We start from the raw sequence: 18813 nt of genomic DNA, 5'->3' as shown, positions 1-18813 counted from the left end.
AAGCAAAGGAGGCAAATGTTAACAATGGGACAATCTAAGTGAAGGACTTAGAGGGAGTTCACTGTAACATTCGTGCAACTTTCTTGAAGGTTTTCAACTTTAAAAAAATAAAACGTTCAAGAAAGAGATAGTTGGGACAGCAGCCCGATTCCTAGAGCATCCTGTCTGCTGGGAGCCAAGCAGCTCACCCTTTCACACGCTTCCAAGCCCGAACCTTAGAAGCAACTCCACGAAGGCCCCCTCACTGCCTGGTGCAGAGCCAGGCTGGGGTCCAGGCCAGGACTCCGAAATCGGCGCTCAGCCCATTTGCAGGGCTACCTCCCTGCCACCGATGTGCACAGGCGGCCAAGCCGGGCCATGGACCCGCCACCCAGAGGTGACCTGTGGACAAGGTCCTGGGGCCTCGGGGGGGTTCTGTCTCTTCCTCTGAGATCCTGAGCGCCCCCCCCCCGGGTCACTGCCACCTGTGGCGAGACACTGAGACCATGGGGAGGTCAAATGCCACTTACGTTTTGGAGGCTCCTCACAAAGCGCTGTTGCTCTGGACCTATTGCAAGGAAAGAAGGCAGAGAAGGAAAGAAGAGATCTGGTCAGGGTGTGATGTACTCAGGATCCAGACTCTATTCCGTGTGACCACCCAGCACACACAACTGGGAGGGGCTCCTGCACACACTCGCACATGCACGCACACGCACACACACGTGTTCACACACAGGCACACGCTCACACGCCCCTCGCCCGGGTGCAGCATCCCTGAAATTGTCAGTGGCGAGAACCAGAGCTGGGAGGGGTGGGTGGCCCAGCCTGCACTCAGGAGGGGAAAGGCTCTTCTTACCGGCTGAGAACAGGTAAGCAGCTGCCCAGCCCTAACCCAAAAGTCTGCGCTCCCCCAAGCCCCCCACGAGCTCAGTCGCTTGCCCGGGTCTGTGAGTGACCGTCCCCTGTGAGCACAGGGGCGCGCCGAAGCCAGATGGAGAACCTGATACCCGTTCACCTGGTTAGAGGTTGAGCATCACGGTGCCAAGGAAGAGTCTGCTGAACTGTGCTGAGCCAAGCCGTCCCCAAGAGTGACTGACCCCTGAAGCCTTTTTTTTTTTTTTTTTTTTTAAATAGACCACCTCTGTTCTTTTGGACTGGGCTGGGAAACGATGCAATGCAAGTGGGGGCAGATCACCTCTGCCTCATTGCACCAGCAGAGCTGTGCTGGAAGGCTCTCCTGGTTTCCTGGAATAAAAAATGCAGAAAACCAGGAAATGCTTCCTTAGCAAGGAAGATCTTACACTTCAATGAACAGTTAAACAGATTAGCAGGGAAGGAAGGGGGTTGCGGTGGAAGAGCAGAGAGGCCTCCAGGGCTGCTCACTTCTTTCCTCTTTGTACCTGCAGCCCTGCCCTTGGAGCCTCTTCCCCAGACTCAGAACTGGGTTCCAGCAGTCTACAGAGCCCCCCGTCCCCCCAAATTAGACAACCTCATTGCCGTGTTTGGGCTTCCACGTTCACCAGGCTCACATGGGCACCCACTGTGTCTGAGGCACTGTGTGGAGGAATGCTGAGTCAATTGTTTATTGAGCATCTACTATATGCCAGGTACTGTTCTAGGCACTGGAACCCGGCCGTGAACAAGACAGCTGAGGTCGCCACTCTCCTGGAGCCTGGAATCACATAGGAGGGGCTGACATGGATGCCATGGAGGCTTCATTCTCCGGGTGGATGCACGGCTCTGTGAAGTCTGGGTGAATTAGTAATGTCTGCAGCAGGAGTGGGTGGTGCAAGTGGCAATGTGTTCCTGGTTATCCAGGACCATACCAAGGGAAGAGGGACAAAGGGGAGATGAAGGTAACATGTTCAGTGCACAATTACAGGAACAATGTTAAAGGAACCAGAGGAACGAGAGCATGATTTTATCTGAGGTGAGACGTTAGCAGTTGCGTGCGTGCACCTCAGAGGAGAATAAAAATGGCACCAAGTCCCTGTATCTCTAGCTACTGTGCTGGCACCTGGACCCTCTTCTCTGGGGACAGCCTGCATCTATTCCCCCCGGAGACTCCCACATGCTACTCTCAGCCCATAGGGTTCTGGGTGGGCTGAGCCCACCTCCTATTTCCAGGGTTGGGTGTATGAGCCAGGCTGAGCCAATCAGAGGGCTGTCATGATTGGCTCCAGGACAGGCACATGACCAAGACTGGACACTGAGAGTGACAACAGGGACTTGTGCTGAAAATACTGGGAAAAAAGAAAGCTCTTTCTAGGCTGGGATGGCTTTGCTGGGGGTGCAGATGGGCAACAGCCTGTGCAGCTGGGGGCACCCCAAGGAGAATGGGGCCGACAGAGGAGGGACATGGAGCCAGAAAGGGAGAGAAAGAAACTGAGCCCCAGTGACATCTCTCAGCACCTGGATCCAGCCATACCTGAAGTACGACTCCGGGCTCTTCTGTTAAAGGAGTCAGTAAATGTTTGAACTGATATTGCCACTTGCAGCCCTAAGAACCCAGACCCAAATCTGCCTGGAATGTGCGGTGTACGTTTATGCATGTCTCTTTATCTCTCTGACACTCAGGCCATCAGAAAAGGGAGGCACAGATGAAATGACATCTGCGGTCCTCCTGCAGCCCTGGCACTCTAGCCAAATTGCAAAGGTTAGGAATGATCTTCCCCTACCCCTGGGCATTTGGCTGGAGCTGGAGAAATCAGCCCTTCTCAAAGTTAAGCCTGGAGGGTTTGTTGAAACACAGAGGACTGGGCACTACCCCCAGGGTCTGAGTCAGCAGGGCTGGGGTAGGGGCCGAGATACCGCATTCTAACAAACTCCCAGCGTGATGCTGACACTGCTTGTCCAGTGACCACAGTTTGAGGAGCCAGACTCTAAATCTGTTCTCCTCCTCCCAGCTGCTTGGGGCAGGTGTCTAGCGTAAAAATGAAGGCCCAGCCAGGCAGACCACAGCCCCTCAGTCCCCAGCGCAGACCGCCAATGAAGGGAAAGTGCCCGTGTGGTTGCAAGGATGAGCCAGCCTCTAAGCAACTAAAGCACCAGGTCCCAGCTTCCGCCTGGCCCGTTGCTGACCCTCCAGCCAGCCCTGCCTCCTGGGAGGCATCTAAATAACGGGGAGGCAGGAAGTGTGACTTGGAGTTGGAGCCTCTGGGCTCCAGGCAGGCCCCACGCCGAGCAGCACCAAATCCCGCAGCGGGCCTGGTCCTGACACACTGCCTTGGGCCACCCCGCTGTCAGCGCGGCCTGGCTGGCCCCTGGCCCTCCTTGATTTACATCCGACTTGGCTGCCTTGAAAAGCCTCCTGTGGCTTTTGGACCACGGACACCATTCAGCAGAAAAGGGCTTCCCCACCAGCAGCCTTTCCAGGGTGGCACCGGCCCAGAGAGCTTGGCCTGGCTCAGCTGCCTCCCGGGCTGTGTGACCTCGGGCAAGATACCTGCTCTCTCTGGGGCCTCAGCTTTTCACATGCAAAATGGGAACGATGGTACCTTTTGTGATGATTAGGAAGATGACGCCTATCCGGCACAGGGCCGGGCTTACCAAGTGTGGCAAAAGCTCCGATCCTTCACGCAAAGTGTGCCCTACCGGCACAGACCAGCCACAGCAGTAGCACCTGAGCGCTGGTTAGAACTGCAGAATCCCAGCCCCACCGTAGCCCTCCTGCCGGGGAAGGGGCGTTTTCACAAGATCGCGAGCGAGGCCTACAGCTTCCAAGTCTGAGGAGTGCTGGTATATGTTATAATTACCACTGTCGTTCTTTCAACATCCCAGGGCAGAGCCAAAATGCACCCACAACCCCTAGGCCTGGGGGAATGGCAGGCGGGGGTCAAAGGTAATGAAATGTTGAGAGAGGGAAGACAAATTCTCCAGCTTCGCCAGCCTCCCAACTAACGACAAACCCCCGGACGGCTCAGGAGAAGGGAAGGGACACAGGTGCGGACCATCGGACTTAACTCACGGCTCAGCCAAGGTGACAAAATACACGGAAAAAATGACAGATCTCAAATGTGCGGGTTTTGGCAGACCGGCTGCCTTGTCCTCTCTCCAGAAGGCTGAGCGCTTTACATTCAAGGAGGCAAATCACCCTCTCCGCCTGCAGCGCCACCCGGAACTCCCAGCAGAGGCTGGCAGAGGAGGCTGCCCTGGGAGGTGCGTGCTGCTGCCAGGCCACCCCCCAGCCCGCCACCGAGCAGTGTGCAGGTAGGGGTGGCTGGATTTCTCCTGCTCCAGCCCTGAAATGCCCCTGGAAAGCGCTACGGGTCCCCGGAAAGGGGTAGGAATCCCTCTTTCCCTACGCTGCACCATCAGTCCTGCTGAAGGAACACAGCAGGAAGGCTCCCACCTGCCCCGGATCCACTGGCAGCAGGTCCCTGCCTCGAGGCAGCCGGGTCCCAACCAACGGAGGGCCGTTCAGAGAAACCAAGTGGCCAGAGGCAGATGCAAAAAAAAACCCCACATAACCCACATTGAAAAAATACTGGCTCGATTTTATAAAACTCTGAGTGGACAACACAAACCATACGGGAGGCCAGGAGCTACCCGTGGGAGACGATTTTGCAGCGACTAGTACTGTTTTCTCAGGCCTGGGATGCAATCCTTTGCAAACAGCCCACACCTTGTCTCTGCTACAGAGCCTGGCAGGTTGGGTCTTTTTTTTTTTTTTTTTTTTTTTTAAAGGTCTATTCTGATCTATACTCTTCTACCACTGATGGAATAAAAACCTACTTTCTGGGACTTCCCTGGTGGCGCAGTGGTTAAGGCTCCATGCTCCCAATGCAGGAGACACGGGTTCCATCCCTGGTCCGGGAACTAGATCCCACGTGCATGCCACAACTAAGAGTTCACCTGTTGCAGCTAAGGAGCCCACGTGCCACAACTAAGGAGCCTGCCTGCCGCAACTAAGACCCAGCGCAACCAAATAAATAAATATTTTTAAAAGAAACCCCACTTTCTTCTCCAAGGAGGTGTTTTCCACTAAAATCCTGTTGCTACAGCTCTGCTCAGGGCATCTCGGCACTCCAGTCCCCAAATCGGGTGCCCCCTCTCCGAGCGAGGGCTAAAACACTCTGAAAACCAAGGGGAGTACCATCAAATCCCACAGGACCGTCACCCATGTAGTGACGTGTGCTCCCCAACAGAGAGAAACAAGGGTCTTTCCCCCCTTCACTCAGCAGGTACTTCCCTCAGACATGAAGCTTCCTTACAGATTAGGGCAGAGCAGGGAAGGGACTTGCCTAGGTCACACAGCAAGCCAGTGGCCAAGGGCATCCAAACCCCGGTGTGCCAAGGGCATCCAAACCCCGGTGTTGCCGTGCTCGTGTAACAATCCACTTAACTCTTGTGGTCAGCTCCCTGAGGGCATGAGTTGGTCCATCCTGTTCACCTGCCACATCCCCAGGGCCTACGACAGGGTCTAGAACAAACATTTGTTGGAAGGATGCATAGTGATGGGCGGATATAATTTCCAAGCTTGGACCCACTCAGACGTTCAAATCACAGGCTCTCATTTCAGGATAGAGGCAGTCAGACGGCCTCTATTTCGGTGCTGGGCACCTACTGTGCGCCAGGCCCCGTGCTGGCTGGCTGCTGGGGCGTCTGTCGCTCCCCTGATGGGCCTCTGGTCAGGTGGCTGGAAAAAAGCTAAGACCACACAGGTCTGGGTTCCAGCCAGAGAAAAGGTCCACAGGGCTCCGAGCAGGGCGAGGTTAAGTCCACTTCGACTCAGGGGATATTTGTTGGGTGCTTACGGTGTGTCACGCACCATTAAGGGGTTCCAGGAAGGCTTCATGAAGCAGGTGGCCTCAAGCTGGCCCTCGAAGAGTGGGAATTAGGAGGGAAGAGAGGACGAGCCTTTCGGGCTGAGGTCTGGGCAGGCCTGAGAGCCTGAGGCTTGGGCTAAGGGCAGAAACCAGCCAGATCACAGGGAACAGAGAGAAGTGGTGGCAGAAGAGAATAAACATTGGCCAGGAGCCAGATCATGAAGAACGCTGAATGCCAGGCTAAGGAGTTTGGACTTGATTTCACAAAGCACGAGGAAGCCACCGAAGGCTGGGGAGCAGGGGAGTGACGTGCTGAGAGCCGGCCCCCGACGCTACAGAGCCCAGGAGGCATGGAGGCTGCTGAGGAGGTTGCTGTTGAGCTGTGGTGGCATCCACCCAGAGAGGAGACACCAGGTGCCATCTGGTGATAGAATGAACGTTCTTAAAATCGTGGCCTGAGTCCGCTGTCAGGGCCGAGCAGCCCTCTGTCTCCAGGTGCCAAATGGCCATGGGGCAAAAGGGCAGAGCCTTCAGGACCGCCCCCTTCTGAAGCCCCTCCCCCAGGAAGCATGACTCTGCTGAAACCCAAGGCCAACCACACCCCTCCACCGCCACCAGGTGACAGGTGGCGGCGAGCTGCCCCGTGTTTAGGACCTTCTGCAGGAAAGTGGAAAGGAGAGCGGTGGGAAGGAAAAAACTCTCAGAACGCCACACTAGGGACCCCACAGAGATGGGGTACCAGCCTCCGCTCAGTGGAGGAGGGCGGGGGCAAAGCTGGGGGCCGGTGCCTGTCCAGTGAGGACCCAAGGTGAGCGGACCCAGAAGGCAGCTGCCCCGCCCTCCAGCAGGGACACTCGCCAGCCCTCTCCCAACTGCCTCCATTCTGTCCCGCACAGTGGCCACAGCTGCCCAGCAGAGCCAGGCTCCCCGCTCCTCCCTGAGCAGGTGGTTCCGCTGCCCAGGAAGCCCTGTTCCAGATGCTGCAGGTGTGTCTCCTGCACAGCCAAGCCCGAGGAATCCTTTGGATCAGTGTGGCTTGGCCCTTGCCTCCCCCTTCCCACTGCCGTGACCCCCAATCAGGATTGGAGAGCTGTGAAGAGAGTCATCAAAAGCGTGAGACAGAAGTAAAAACACTGTCCTTGACTTCATCAGCACTGAATGGCTGGTGGGGAGGGGTGGAGAGGGGAAGAACCTTAAGCCTGCGAATAATGGCCCTCTGGTTGATCTAGGCCTCATTCAGGCCTCAGTCTCCTCATCCGTTAAGTGGGTGGACAGGGAGGCTTCATCCCATGACCCCAAAGTCCCCACGCTCCCAGCCAGTGGACTGCGCACCCTCCCTGACACCTTCCCTGGGTTCCCTGCCCTTGGCATAATCCGCTGGGATTGTTCATTAACCTCTTCCTGATACAGATCTTCTCCCCTCCTACGAGACTGTGAGCTACGTGAGCCTAGGGGCTGTTCTATCTGTTTATCCCTCCCTCTGGCTTTGGCCCCGTGCCAGACACCTAGTAGGTGCTCAGTAAAAAGCATGTGCGTGGAACGAGGAAGTGCAGCGGTTCTGGTTCTCCTTCCCAGGTCCCAGCTGTGTGAGGGGCGGTAAGTCCCTTTTCTGAGACTGGATGAACTCTTCTAGAAGATGGAGGTAAGAACCCCCAAGTCAGGCACGGGGCTTAAATGCAGGAAGGGAGATAGGACCTAGGGGTGCTGAAAAAGTCCTGGTTCCTTCCCATCTCAGGATACTGAGCTGCCTTGGGCTGCTTCTCTGCCCACCTTCAGAGTAAGTTCAAAGCCATTGGGTGGAAGCGTTTCATTCACTAAGGTGGCAGTACCCGGGGCGATTAAGACAGGCCAGGCTCGGTCAGTGATCCCCACATGCTGACTAGCTGTTCAGAATGGCCTGGAGATCTGTACGTTCTGACAAGCGACCGTTCCACAATGGTCTGTTGTTTGAGAGGTGTTAAGTGGCAGAACCAAGAAGAGCATGATGTCATTTTTGTTAACAACAAAACAGAACTACAGCTAGCTTGCTGAACAGATGATCCTAAATGACCCCGGGTCAAAGGGGAAATCAAAACTGAAACGAAAACTGATCGAAAAAGAATAAAAAGGAATATATGTCCATCTAGATATCTGAGGGGTACAGTCAAAGCTGCACGCAGAGGAAAATGTATAATCTTAAAGGCTTTTATTGTTATTATAGGAAGATAGAGACGACGGACAGACGACCGAAGACTAGATTGCACTTTTTAAAAAAATGATCTTTAAGAAGCACCTTCTGTTTGTACAGTGCTGTATTGCTTGTTAAGAAATATCAACCCTACGCCCCAGCAGTTCCACTCCTAGAGAAATGAAAATACATGCCCACAAAGAGACTTGTACACAAAGGCTCATAGAAGCTTCATTCATAATCACCCCAAACTGGAAACAAGCCAAAGGTCCATCCGCAGGACAGTGGATACACAAACTCTGAGGCATGCATATGACGGTTTACTCCCCAGCAATAAAAGGACCGAACTATTCATACACTCAACGGCACAAAGGTATCTCAAAATCATCAAGCAGAAAGAAGCCAGACACAAAAGAGTATATACCATACAAATCCATCCAGTTCTAGGCTTGGCCAAACTGATGGTGATAGAAATCAGAAACTGGTTGCCTCTGGGAGGGGAAGGGCACAAGTCAACTTTCCAGGGGAGCTGGAAATGTTCTGTATCTTGATCTGGATGATGGTTACACGGGTGTATCAAGACTCAACAAACTGTAACACAAACTTTGCATTTCACTGAATGCAAATTCTATCTCAATTTTCATATACATACTTCTGACAGTCACGGTTGAAAACTTGTAAACGTACAGATTCCTAGGCTCCACGCCCTGGGGACTCAGATTCCATATGTCCAGGCCTGGGAACCTGAATGTGCACAGAGTCACTCAGGTAATTCTGATGCCTGACTAGAGTTAAGGCGACCTGCCTCTCCCCCCACACCCCGCCCCCGCTTTGATTGTGTTGGGTGGTTTGTTGTTCCTATGTTGGTTTTTAGAAACAGAAGAGCAATTTCCATTCTCTCTGCCCTCTCCCCACCACCCCTAATCCCTGCCCCTCAGCTTAGGCTTCCAGAGGGAGCCTCTGAGCAGGTGAGGTGGGCAGGGAAACCCAGGAAGAAGCCTTGTCCAGGACAGACGTAATTCACCCAAGGCGCCAGGGCTGTGTGCTCCGGGGAGGTCAGAGGCACAGTTAATGGCCTGTGTACTTGTTAGACAGCATGTCCGGGCCTTCACCCCATGTTTACAGAAAGAGCTCAGGGCAAGATTCGCTGGCATGGAAAGTGCTTTGTGCCCTGACTAGCAGTGGCCCGGCCACCTTCGGTCCTGGACCTCAGCCTAGTTCCTCACTCACCCATGAGGGTCTCCCGGACTCCCGGGTTGAACTGGCTTTGGCACTGCTGTCCCCAAACCCAGCCTGACGCTATTTCTATCTCTGCTGCCTTCAGAATAAAGCCTAACCCCAATCACCCAGCGCTCAAGGCCCGCCACACCTGGCTCTTATTCCTCTCCCCAGCTGGGTCCCTGTGAGGCTGGTTCTACAAACGCGCTTGGTCATTTCACGCCCTGTCCCTTTGCACGTGTTATAACCCCCGGCCCGGAACGCCAGCCCACCCTGTTCCTCTGCCCACAGAAGCTGCCAGCTCCAGCATCACCTCCTCTAAGAAGCTGCAATGCCTCCTGCCTGCGACCCTGCCATCTGGGCACGCTCAGCGTCGGCTCCCACGCGCAGCATGGCCACGGCGCTGCCTCGCTGCCCGTCTCCCTCTGGGCTATGAGCTCCCCGAAAGCCGATATTCTACCCCAAATCCAGTGCCTGGCCAGAACTGACAAGAGCAAAGAAACAAGGCAAGTTACAAAAGAGCTCCCATTCACACTTGAAGGCCGCCCTGGGCATTTCCACAGCCAGGGCACCTCCCCAGAACCCGTAAATTCAAACAAACACTTTGGCCAAGATAAGTTAGCCAACATGGAGACTGAAGACAGGATTGCAACACGGGATTGCATTCTTCGGAGATGCAGCCCCGAAGAATCCGACCCTCACTTATGACCTTCGGTAGAAGCTGGGGTGGGCGGTGGGCGGCGCCCACCTGGCGGGTGGCCCTGGGGTTCCAAGGCCAGCCCGAATCCCCACCCACACCCCTTCCAGCTGTGACCAGGCTGCATCCCAGGTGTTCCCTGTAATTTATTGTTCACCTCTTTCCTATATACAGGAATGTGTTGAATGACTCACAAGTGTCTTATCATTTCGGGACCTTTGAAAAGACTTTCAGATAAAGTCTCACAGGCTCCCAAATCCTTTGACAAGCTGATAGGCGGTGAGTTAGAAAACACCATCCCCGGAGCCCACAATGCCTCGTGGGGGGCTGACACTTGAGTAGGAAGGGTGGCAGGGCTCCCTGAGAGGCACAGAGAAGGGAGACCGAGTAACCAGGGGTGGAATCCAGGTGCCAATGGGGCCCACGCACTCACCCTCCAACCCTGAAGACCCGGAGCCCTTGTCCCTTGTCCTCCCCAGGTCCTGGTCCAATTTCAACTCCCCAGGACGTCAGTGACTAAAGCCCCACAGAGCCCAAACTCGCGGCTGGCCCAGGAAGGCCTTTGAAGCCCAATCCTGCTGCTGTCCAATCAAGGCAAAGTCCTCTGGGCGGCTCTCAGTTGGCTCATCTGTAAAAGGGGCACCACCCGCTCGCTAGGGCCTCCCGACTCCACAAAGCAGGTAGGACCGGATCTCCGCAGGATGAGATGGGAGGGAAGGGGCAGGGGAGGTGATTGCGGCTGTGCCACAGGTCAGTACAAGGACATCCCCGAAGGACAAGAGCTCGAGAGTGAGCCTTGGCCCTTGCCACATACCACAGTGCCCTAGGACCTCGTGACACCCTCTAATCGGCAGCTCCGAAGCCGAGCCCGGCTTTACAGCTTACCACGGGCTTATTCAGCCTCATCTCCCTCAATCCCCTCAAGGACGCAGTGAGGCCGGCTTTGGCGTCCTTGCTGCCCAGACAGCGAAGCTGAGGTTCAAAGCGGCTGATGGAATCACCCAAGGTCGCCTGCCGACTAAGGCAGAGGCACAGTACTTGGCCTCAACTCCCTGGGGAAGAGCTCCTGCCTTTCGTTCTCAGCTTTTACCCCATAACCACTTTACTCCACCCATTTTACAGATGAGGAAACAGAGGACAAAAAAAAGTTTGCCCAAGGTCAACAGGGGGCTGAGCCAGGCCCAAGACCTCTAGCCAGTCCCCCACTCCTACTCTATGGTGGGTTCTCAGCCAGTGCCCGCGGGCCCCCTCCAAACGCCCCCAAAGCCATCCTGATGAAATTCCTCCCCCCGCTCCGCCCCCACACCACGCCTCCCTTGTGCCCACCCCACACTCCCCGGATGACTCCCTGGTCGAGAGGGAGGCAGGCGGTTGCTAAGCGCTCACCCGCTCTTTCTCATAAAAATAAACTCCTTCTGGCTGGGAGACTCTGGATGAGATCCCCTCCTTTCCAGCCAAGAAAAAATTAAAAAGAAATTTAGCAAAGATCTCCCCCATGACATTTATTTGAACATCAGCGGTGCCAAAGCACGGGCCAATTCACCCATGTGCCTCTTAACCTCAGCCCCAAGACCCTCTGTTCAAGTGTCCGGACGGTTACTGAGCCGATTTATTTCTCCAGGCAGGAAATGGGGGTCCAGGCTGCCTCCCAAGCTTTTGGGGCTGGTCTTGGGGGAGGCCAAGATCTGGCAGAGGCTGGGCAGTGACCAAAACAGCCAGGCCGGTGGCCCTGCCCAGCACACACCTCCCTCTGAGTGCCAGGGAGGGTGGCCCAGAGGTCCCCCTCCGGTCCAGGACAAAACCTCAGCGGTAGGAGGATGAAATCCCTGAGATCCTCTCTCTGGCTTTCCTAGTGGGAGGGGGACCAGAACCTCCAGCTCAAAAGAGGAACCCCCAGAAGGAAGGGAAAAGTCTAGAGATGGATGTGTCCTGCTCTCCCTGCCCGCTGTCCACTTGGCTCCCAGCTGTCCCTCGGGGCCTGGATCCTGCCACTGAAGGCTGCTGGACATTGGCACTGCCACCTGCACGCGGCACACAGGCAGCACCCTTGGAGCCGTGCCGCCCTATCACCTCTACCCACTCAGCGCCTGCCCTGGAGAACCAGCTCTGGCTGTGTGGCCCTCTAGGCACCGGGGACACTCCCTCGGGTACAGTCGAGGGCACATGAGTGTCGGAAACCAGGGACCCAGAGACAGAGCCACACTCTGGGACACACACGTGCACAGCCAGGTACTCGGAGATACAGTCACACACACACTCAGGTTCACACAGACACACTCCAGGACACACAAGAGCAAACATCTGAAGACACAGCCACACAGGTATCACAGACACACACCAGAACACACACATGCACAGCCCAGGTCACAGAACAGCAGGCACACATTGGGACACACAAGTGCATGCTGCTGGGAACATGGAGAAACAGCCACCCTCAGAAACACACAGACACACACGGAGATACATGTAGACCCCCAGTGAGATCGAGACACCAAAAGAGACACACACAAAACACACACACCTGGCTCCTGCACGAGAAGCCCGAGCCCCTCCGCCCGGGAAACAATAACAGCCCCGCAGGGGTCCGAGCGGGCGACCCTCCGTCCCTCCCTGGGTGGTGAAAGGGGCGCCGCAACGGGGTCCCTGGGCGGGGAGGAGGTCGGGGCTAGCTGGGGCGCGGGGATGGGGAGGGGGCTCCGCGCGCCCGCCTCCCTCTCCCTCGGTACCTGGGGCGGCCGCGGCGCTGCACTCGGCTGCGCTCGGTTCCGCTCACCGAGGACTGCCAGCCGGCTCGATCTCTGGCCCGCGGGGTCCGCGCTCGGCGCTCCCTCTAGGCTGGGCTCGGCCTCTGAGCTCGCGGTCCTTGGGACTCGGCGCCGGCCAGCGAGCGGTGCTGCAGCCAGGACCCGGAGCTCGGCGCTGGCGGCGGCGCGGAGGAAGCGGTAATTTATAAGCGGCTTCTTCCTGACCTCGCGTGTCTGTTGTCTGAGCAGGCAGCTCTCAGCATCACCCATCCTGCTGGGTGGAAAAATACCAGCTTGGCCGGGGCGGGGGCGGGGCGGGGGCGGGGCCGGCACGCCAGCCCCGCCCCACACGCGGACACACACATACACACACACACACACACGCACGCACGTACACACCGCACACGCACGCGCGCTCGGGCTCGGACACAAAGAGCCCGGGCTCGCCGAGCGCGCGTGCACACACCCTCATGCGGCGGGTGAGCACTCGGTCCCCTGCCTACCCCCTTGGAGCGCCCTTTTCCAGGAAACCCTTTACTTCCAAACCCTGGAGCCAAGGAGTGAGTGCAGCGGGTCCTCATCCACTCCTGTCTTCCTATTAGGAACGAGAGAGCCCACGACGCCTCCTCGCTCCCTCCCAGCACGAGCCACCAAGCTCACCACTCGCCACCCACCTGGCTCATGGGGTGGGGCCACGGCTCCTTGAGCGGAGAGGTCTGAAGCACTCCACTGCGTCTTCCTGGGCGGCATCCAGGTTCTCTGAGCCTCTGTATGCACCCCCCAACCCCCCCCCCAAAAAAAAAAAAACACCAGGCACAGCCACTCCGCCCTCCCGCCTCCCCCAGGCCGGAGGGTGACCTGAGAAAGTGATGTGAAACCACCCTGGCTTCTTGGCTTTGCCCTGGCTGGGTGACCTTGGGGGATTACTCAGGCTCTCTTCCTTACCTCAGTTTCCTCATCTATAAAATGTTAATATGAATCATGGAATTTATCTTCTCTGGCTGCTATGAAGACCCAAGGTTAACAGTGCAAAGAGCTCAGAAGAGCTCCCGGCACAGAAGTGCCAAGTGAGTGTCTATTTTTAAATGAAAATGGGGAATGTGGGACTTCCCTGGTGGCACAGTGGTTAAGAATCCGCCTGCCAATGCAGGGGACACAGGTTCAAGCCCTGGTCCGGGAAGATCCCACGTGCCACGGAGCAACTAAGCCCGTGCGCCACAACTACTGAGCCTATGCTCTGGAGCCCGCGAGCCACAGCTACCGAGCCCGTGTGCCACAGCTACTGAAGCCCGTGCGCCTAGAGCCGGTGCTCGGCAACAAGAGAAGCCACCACAGTGAGAAGCCCGTGCACCACAATGAAGTGTAGCCCCCGCTCGTGGCAACTAGAGAAAGCCTGCACGCAGCAAAGAAGACCCATCGCAGCCAAAAATAAATAAATAAAATTTTTTTTAAATGGGGAATGTGTCATGATTCTTGTCCTTATTTGCATGAGCAGGTCCTCAGAGACCACATTCCACATCCATGTCCTGGCCAGGCCTGAGGGAAGTGCTATGTGACTTCCAGCATGCCCTTCCCCTCTCTGAGCCCAGTGCTGGTCTCTCACTTTCTCTCACTCCGTCTCTGCACCTGGGAGGCTGTATGCAGAGAACCTTTTAGACTGAGGCTGAAAGAAGAAATACCAAACAGGCCCCATAGAGAGCCATCCCTGTTGCCAGACCTGGCCCAGCCTGTATCCACCTCCTGAAAGCGCTGTGTAACGCCCTCTTTGGAGCGGCCCCCAGAAGGCATACAGGGATGTGAGGAGCAGGATTCCGGGGCTGACCCTTCATCTCTCCCTGGTTTCCTCACTGAGGCTCCTGCTCTCTGGCTCCATCTTGACTTTCTAGAGGCTGCCCCCGTGGCAGCTCCAGCCAAGCCAGACACTGGCACGTACCCTCCTGCACCTTTCTCCAGAGGCTTCCCTGCCCTTCTCTGCTGGCCCAGGTGCCCCTTTCGCCAGGAAGCACCGAGGGACCAGCGGTGCCTCTAGCACCCCAGCCACCCTGGGTGGCATCTACTCTGGGCACCTCAGCTCTCTCCTTTGAGTTCAGAGTACCTGCCCCCCTTTTATAGGTGAGGAAACCAAAGCTGGAGCTCGAGCTACTGAGTCCCCACACCTGTCCCCTTCTCCTGACGTGTGTGAGGCTCCCCCGAACTGAAGGAGCTGACGGCAAGCAGAAACTCCCCAGGCCCCCGTGCGTCACTGCACACAGCACAGAGTGGCAGGAAACAGTGCAGGGAAGTGACCCTGGAGTTGAGGTTTGAACCGCGAGGAGGCTGTGACTAAGCCAGAGGGTTGAGGGGGAGGGAGAGGGAGCGTGTTCCAGCCAGAGGGATCTGCCGTGCGTAGGCATGCTGGCAGGAGTGGGGGGCCCTAAGCAAAGGGAACGCGGGCCTGAGGGCAGCAGAGAGTGAGCAAGGGCAGTGGCATGTCCAGCGCTGCCGTTTGGAAAGGGCTGTTGGATCAGCTGACGTCCAGGTGGGCCAGTGCAGCACAGACGCTATCGGTGCAGGACCACGGATGAGGCCCTTTCAACCATCTGCCTTCTTCCTCTAGACCATCGACTCCGCGAGGGACACGACCTTGTCCTCTGTGCCTCCATCGAGACCTGGGCCTGGCACACAGCAGGTACTCAACAAATGTTCGTTGCATTTATTTTAACGAACGCTTGGATGGCACTTAGCTACGTGCCGGGCGCCGTACGATGCATTTAAAAATCTTAACCTGCCAAATCCTTGCAACCACCCTGTGAGCTTGGTACTATTCATCTCTCCCATTTTACAGAAAGGAAAACTGAGCCACAGAGAAATTAAGTAACTCGCCCAAGCTCACTCAGCAGGCCATCTAGTTCCAGAGGCCACACTCTTAACTGAAGGGATTCTGGGGCCTTTAGTGGTTGCCAGACTGCAACCCAACCCCAGAGGGCAGGAGAGGGAGAGGGAGAGGGAGAGGAGGAGGAGGAGGAGGAGGAGGAAAAGCACCAGGAAATGCTCCAACCTCCACCCCAAGGCAAAGCAGCAAGAGGCAGAGAAGGGCCGGGTGAGGTGGGGAGAGCCAGCATGGAGGCCAGAGACCCCCAGGTTCCGACCCCCTTCTGCTGGGACTTGGGCCTGCATGCCCGCTCTCTGGGCCTCAGTTTCCTCATCCGTAATAGGAGATCATAGTGTGGCCTCATTGAGCCATCGTGACCAGAGGCCTCAAACCTGCCTGGGGCTGGTGCTTCTGCACTGAATCCGGCTCCCAGATGTACTTCTAGGGCCTCCAGTGCGCTTTAAAATATTTTGAGTTAATTGCCGTGAAGGTTTGGAAGAGTTGACATTTTACAGACTTGCATGTCTGCCTTCTCTGGAAAAGGTGGCAAGATGGAGCCACCTCAGGGCAGTTACCTACTGTCACGTGGAGCCGAGAGGCATCCACACCCCCCCCCCCACGTGGGACTGCGGCTCCCCAGCGGCCGGTCCTCACCCGGCCAGTTCCCTGCGAAGGGCGGAGCGTGAGACCCGGGTGTCCTTTGGGCACGTCCCTGTCCCCCTGCCAGGGTGGGGTGCCTGAAGCTCCAGGACAAGGCTGTGAGCACCAGGGACGTGAACGTGTTGGCAGGAGGAGGGACCTTCAAGGAAACCCCGGCAGAGGTTTCCTTCAGAAGCCGCATCCTGGCCTGAAATTCCGTGGGGACTAACTCCTCCCATTCCAAGAACAGAAATCAATTGCGGGGAGAGCTCACGGAAGGCCCTGGACTCCAAGGCAGTGAATGAGATCTTGAAAAGGCTGCTCGATGATGCTTTTCTCAGCAGCTGGCAATAATAACGTAAAATCGATCCAGGGCTTTGAACAAAACCTTTCGTCCCTTGCCAGGGAATAGTTCGCCTCATCCATCTATCAGGCGGCCAACAAGAGTTGCTGAAATGCTGCTAGGGTCCAGCCATGCTGGGCCATCTGGCCAGTGCAGGCCGGCCCTGGCACCAGCCCTGCCAAGGGTCGCCTGGCCAGCCTCCATGCCTCTCAGAACCTCATTCCCTGAAGGCAGGAAGGGGTGGGGATGGAGTGGCCGAGGGGTCCCCATTCCGGTCACTTTCTCCTGGGCACGGCCGTGTCCACATCTCTGGATGTGGACGGACAGATGGTGGTACCACAGAGGCCTTATCGGCACATCTAGCCCCGGGAATCTGCTGCCCGCCCACCCACCCTCCTCCTATCTGCTGCCAAATCCCAGCTTCATCTCTCGGGGGCTGTGTGACCCAGAGGGAATGGCGTAACCTCTCTGTGCCTGCGTTTCCCCATTTGTACAGCCAGACCGGTCGGAACCCCTACGCCACGTTGCTGTGAGAAGTGGAGGCTCACACCGAGCGCGGCACACAGTCTAGCCTTCGGTTCACCAGGCGCTCGCACACCCTCCCGCCTGCGCGTCTCGGGCTTTTCTACCTCCCGGCCTTCACCCACGTCGTTCCCTCCCCCATGCTGCTCCTTCCCCCACAGCACTTTGCCCATTGCCCTCCAGCAGCCTGGATCTCAGGCCGACTGGGCGCACCCAGGGGGCAGGGGTCCCTGGCAGTGCCCAGCCCAAGGCCGGAGCACAGAGGATCCCAGGAAGCCCTTGCCTGGATGTGGTCTGTGGGTGGCAGGCCTCCAGGGTGCCCTTTCCCCTCTCCCTTGGTGGAAACGGCAAACCTGCCCCAGGGAAGGGGACAGTGTCGGTGCAGGAGACCAAACTGTGGGGGGGGGGGAACACGTGCGCCTGCGTGTTCACTCACCACGCAGCTCAGCTGTCCAGGCCCTCAGCTCCCCGGGCCAGGCCACCCTCTTCTCCCTCTGGTGACTGCACGCCTCCTCCCTGTGTCCCCTCCCACCCGGCCCATCTCCACTGGGCAGCTGGAGGGATCCAGGACCCTCCTCCATGGCGGGTGAGGCAGGGATGGCACCGAGACTGCAGAAAACAGTTCAGCAGTTTCTCATAAGGTTAAAAATCCACTTAAACGATCTGCCAGCAGTTCTATGCCTCGGCGTTGACCGAAGGGAAGTGGAAACGGACGCCCACGCAGGACTGTACAAGCATGTGAATGGCAGCCCTAGTCTCAAGAGCCGAGAGACGGCACATCCACAGGAGGACTGTGCAGAATAAACAAACAGATGGAGGCCTCCTGAGATGCCTCCAGCCAGGCGCCATCGCCGACACACGAGGCACCACAGACCACCGTTTAAATGGCCATTTGTACGGACTCTAAATCAGGAATCCGTGGTCTTGGAAATAGCAGCAGCGGTTGCCCCCGGGGCGGCGGAGGGGCTGGCTGCAAGGACCACCCCCTGCATTGGAACGGTACCAGCTCCTGATCTGGCGAAGCGCCCTCAGGTGTGTACGTCTGCAAACACCCATACACGTTAGATCTGAACGTATCACTCCATGCGATGAATGCCTCAGGAAAAATCAAATGGAAGAGCCCAGAGCCCCTGAGTTCTTCCTGCTTTGAAGCAGCCCACGCACTGCCCGCTGGCCCCACGCCCATGCTGCCCACAGCTTCTGAGACCCCCCCCAGCTCCGTCACTCACCTCTTCCTCCCTCCAGCCACACACACAGCCCTCCGGGCTTCCCGCACACCCCAGACCCCTTCCCTCAGGGTCTTTGCTGGCTGCTCCCCCTCCCGGAATACTGTGCCCCCAGCCCTTCCCGGGCCGGAGCACAGAGGAGCTCCTTCCCATCATTTAGGCCGATGTCTCCTCCCTGGTTATATTTTCACTCTGACTCAGAGAAGCATGTCAATGTACCTTGATCGCTTTTATGTCCACCTGTTCGTATCTGCGTCCACATCTGGGCTGCCTGCTTCGCATGGCAGGGCTGAGTTAGCTGGGTCCCAGGGCCTAGAGCAACGCCTGGCCCTTGATAGGTGCCCCCAGACTTCTGCCGAATGAATGAAGGGACCGTAGCTGCCTAAAGACGCCTCGCCGCCCCTGTGCTGGGTACACCCTCCTACACACTCAGGTCCAGAAACTTTAAAACTAACCGTTTGTGTAGCTGGGGTTAAAGCCCCTCCCTCCCCCATCTTCAAGACTGTTCTTTCAACCCCACATGGAAGCCCCTCCCCAGAGAGAGCTGGATCCAAGCACCGAGGGATCTTTAACGGCTCTGTAGCCCTGAGGGCCTCTGCTTCTCGGTGCCTTGGTCTCCCCGTCTGTGGCACGAATGGCTAGCCAAGGGGACCTAGGTC

At 57.0% G+C, this 18813-nt stretch overlaps 1 protein-coding gene across 3 annotated transcripts in view; it reads right to left on the bottom strand.

The window, feature by feature from the left end:
• SLC6A6 (solute carrier family 6 member 6) overlaps positions 1-12847 on the bottom strand; it is a 166626-nt gene extending 153779 nt beyond the window's left edge. For 2 of the 3 annotated variants that reach the window (XM_067043369.1, XM_059075149.2), the window contains exons 1-2: positions 12556-12847; positions 510-547 (exon numbers count right to left, since the gene is read on the bottom strand). The gene's annotated coding sequence lies outside the window, so the exon portion shown is untranslated. The remainder of the gene's footprint in view (positions 1-509; positions 548-12555) is intronic. The other variant, XM_059075150.2, reaches the window with a different exon arrangement.
• Positions 12848-18813: the final 5966 nt, after the last annotated feature.

Source organism: Kogia breviceps, chromosome 10 (genome assembly GCF_026419965.1).
Source record: "Kogia breviceps isolate mKogBre1 chromosome 10, mKogBre1 haplotype 1, whole genome shotgun sequence".
Taxonomy (NCBI): Eukaryota; Metazoa; Chordata; class Mammalia; order Artiodactyla; family Physeteridae; genus Kogia; species Kogia breviceps.
This window is presented reverse-complemented; position numbering and strand designations above follow the sequence as displayed.